The sequence below is a fragment of the Muntiacus reevesi genome, chromosome 5 (assembly GCF_963930625.1).
Source record: "Muntiacus reevesi chromosome 5, mMunRee1.1, whole genome shotgun sequence".
NCBI lineage: Eukaryota > Metazoa > Chordata > Mammalia > Artiodactyla > Cervidae > Muntiacus > Muntiacus reevesi.
Genome location: NC_089253.1, coordinates 123,595,177 through 123,598,671, shown reverse-complemented (window position 1 = coordinate 123,598,671; position 3,495 = coordinate 123,595,177). Strand labels below are relative to the sequence as shown.

Genomic DNA, 3,495 nt, shown 5'->3' with positions numbered 1-3,495 from the left:
CACAAGCCATGGCCTAAGCACCGCCGACTCAAATGCATACTTGTGCTAATCTTTTCAGTTACAAATGAAAACTTATTCCGGATGTCTTTAATGACTAATGGAGTTCTAACATTAAAAATGTATTCATGGAACTGTATTTTGTCTCATCTAGAATTTATGTTTTCTATTAATTGCTGAATCTTTTCTCGTTATTAACCTCTTAGTTTTTTTTCCTTTTTGTTTCTTCTAAGCCGTCCTAACCATTTCGAGTACATGGTTCAGTGGCATTATTCACATGGTTGTGCTTTTCCTTTTAATCAACTTGTAAAATCTCTTTTAAAACAAGGGACATTAATGCTTGTGGCAGATTTTTTTCCTGCTTCCTCCTTTTCCCTCCTTCCCTCCGTTTCTCCTTTTCCTTCTTCCATCCAAAAATGTAACAGTTTTCGTGGTCAATTAATTTCCTTTGTGATTTCTAAGGAAAATCAGAGGTTTTGGGTTTAGGAAGGATTCCTCACCTGTGATTAGGTCAATCTTCACATAAATTTTCCCTTAAAGTTTGTATTTTGTTGTAATTTGCCTTCTTTCCCACATCCGACCTTTCGTTGATGGAGCTGGTAATCTGCATGGTGGGGGGGGCGGGGTCTCACGAGATCTCGTGAGATCTCGTGAGATCTCGTGAGATCTCGTGAGATCTCGTGAGATCTGCCCTGGGCACCGAGTGTGTGCCGGGTCTGCTCTGCGTGAGGGGGAGCGAGTGGGCGGCGCGGCGGCCCCGCCGAGGGCGCCGTGGAGACTCTGGGGCGTTTCTGGTTGTCTCGCTGAGGGGTTCTGGCACTCAGTAGGGAGTTTGGTCCCCTCAGCTTGTAACCGTCGCTGTCTTTCCCCAGCACAGGTCAGTTAAGAGCTGCTGCGGCCGCCTCCAGGTTCACAGCGGCTCTGTTCCCCGGAGCCGAGAGGCAGGAGCGCCCAAACGTCCACCGTGAGCGCCTGGCCACGGACATCTTGGTGCACCCACACGGCGGAATATGCTTTGGCCTCGAAAAGGGGTGAAGCCCTGACTCCCGCTACAACGGGAGCCTCGGCAGCGCTGTCGGGTGAGAGGAGCCAGACGCCAAGGGCCCCAGAGGGACGGCGCAGACCGGGCAGAGTCGGAGGCAGGCTGGGGGCCGGGGCTGGGCGGGAGGGTGCGGGGACGTCCAGCAGCTGTGAGTTTGCGCGGGGATGAGGAAATGATGCAGAGCTAGATGCAGCGCTGGTTGCATCGCCTCTGACTCTCCTGGATGCCCTTGCTCTGTTCACTTGGAAATAGTTCAGTTTAGGTTAGGCGAATTTCACAACTGGAAAAGGCAGACAACCTTAGGATGACCCTTACGGACGGCGGACCCACCCGCGGCCTGCGGTCCCTCCCCGAGGTCACAGCCTCCCCTCTGCTCTACCGCCCCCTAGTGGCTGCCACCCAAAGTCCAGGCACCTCGCTTCCAAGGCTTCCCGAAGCCCCTTTCTCCGGGCCGTCTCCCCTCGCGTGTTCAGTCACAGTCGTGACCAACTCTGCAGCCCGCCGGGCTCCTCTGTCCGTGGGATTTCGCACGCAGGAATCCTGGGCTGGGCTGCCATTTCCTTCTCCGGGAGTCTCTCCCCTTACCCACCTGTTTTTGGAGAGGGGGATTCTGAAAGAGTGCTGAACATAGGTGAAGAGAGGGATCCCAGAATTTCTGGAGTAAAAAAGACCTGGATTCCATTTCTGCCCTACTACGTACCTGTGACTTTGAGGACACGTTGGTTAAGCTCTCTGAGCCTCGTTTTCTTAACCCTGTAACACCTTTAGCACACACGAGGTCTATAATCATGGTTGAGACAAGTAGATGGCTTATTACACGCAAAGCCGCCTCAGCAGTGCGGCCCCAGGGACCTGGTGACGAACGTCGGACGTTAGGGTGCCCATTAGGTCCTGGTCCTCCTTCAAGGTCTCAGCCAGGGGCCACCCCTTCTGTGAGGCCCTCCCGACTCCCCAGGGAGAATCCAGTCTCTGTGTGTATATACATACACACATTGGATGCGGACCATTTTTAAAGTCTTTATTGAATTTGTTGCAACAGTGCTCCTGTTTATGTTTTGGATTTTTGGCCGAGAGGCTTGTGGGATCCTAGCTCCCTGACCGGGGACTGAACCTGCATCCCCTGCGCTGGAAGGTGAGGTCTTAACCACTGGACCCCCAGGGAAGCGCCTCCATGCCGCTTCCAGCTTTGCGTTTGGCTTCCGTCTGCCTGCCCTGCGCGCTTTGTCGCACTTGCCTCTTCCCTGGGGGCCCGAGAGCCCCTCAGGTCCGAGGTTCTCCTCGTTCATCAGACGGCGTGCGTTTCCTGTGCCTGTCTCCCTCAGGGCTCCCAGGTTTCTCTTCAGCTGCCTCATCCTCCTCGGGACCCAGAGCCAGTCTGTTGCCTGTTTGGTGGTGTGGACGGAACCCTCGGCTTTCCCCGCCCTGCCCTGCCCCGGCCGCCTCATCCTGGACTTTTGGGATCTGGGTCCCTGGGGTGACGGTCTGAGCCCGTGAGGTGCTGGGTCTCAGCTCACTTTGATCTAGTGAGGGGCTTCCCTAGTGGTGCCGTGGTTAAGACTCCGCCACCCTGATGCAGGGGCCTGGATTCGATCCCTGGTGGAGGAACTGGGTCCTACATGCTGCAGCTAAGACCTGGCACAGCCAAATAAATTTTTAAAAATCTCAGCGGTCTCATGGCCTCTGTTCTGTCTGTGGAACCTTTGGTGGAAAACTGTGCAAACTCTTAACCTTCCTCAGTGTCTCATCAGTGCTGCTCCTTTCGGACTTTTCTGCTGACAGCGCTGTGACGGTTTCTGGGGTCCTTACCCACCCTGACTACAGCATGTGGCCAGATTGCACCCGCGTGTTGGGGAAGAGAAAGCCCAGTGCCGGACGTGAGCCCCGTGACGGCTGTGGAACGTGGGCTGGTCGGAGCTTCCTGGAACTTTCATTTAAACCCAGTAATTTTTGCTGGGAAGAATATCCGTGGTTCGGTGTTCTCAGGATCCTCGGACGAGACTGTCCATGGCGACTTTCTGCGCCTTTTAAAGAAAGATGACTTGTTTGCTTGTTTTTGGCTGTGCTGGGTCTTCATTGCTGGGTGGGCTTTGCTCAGGTTGCAGTGAGGGTCTGCCCTTCCTGGTGGTGGGCGGGCTTCTCACTGGGTGGCTTCTCTCATTGTGGGGCACAGACTCTGGGTGAGGGGCCTTCGGTCGTTGCGGCTCCGGGGCCCCGCAGCACAGGCTGTGTCGTGATGCACATGTCGAGTTGCCCCGTGGCACGTGAGGTCTCCCTGCACCAGGGATCGAGCCCGTGTCTCCAGCACTGGCCAGTGGATTCGTAATCACTGCAGCCCAGGGAAGGCCTCCCTTGGATACGTCACGTGCCTCCTGTGGCCCCCTCGCCCCCCTGCCCCCTGACACTCATGAGTGCTTTTCAGAAAAGTGAGACGTTTGTCTGGGTTGAAGCTCGGGAAG

The 3,495-nt window shown here is 55.2% G+C and overlaps 1 long non-coding RNA gene across 1 annotated transcript; it reads left to right on the top strand.

Annotated features, from left to right (window-relative positions):
* The first annotated feature begins 734 nt into the window (after positions 1–734).
* On the top strand, positions 735–2,643 carry LOC136169820 (uncharacterized). Its single transcript, XR_010663439.1, has 3 exons — positions 735–1,076; positions 2,079–2,171; positions 2,362–2,643. It is a non-coding gene; the product is annotated as an uncharacterized lncRNA (long non-coding RNA).
* The last annotated feature ends 852 nt before the right edge of the window (positions 2,644–3,495 follow it).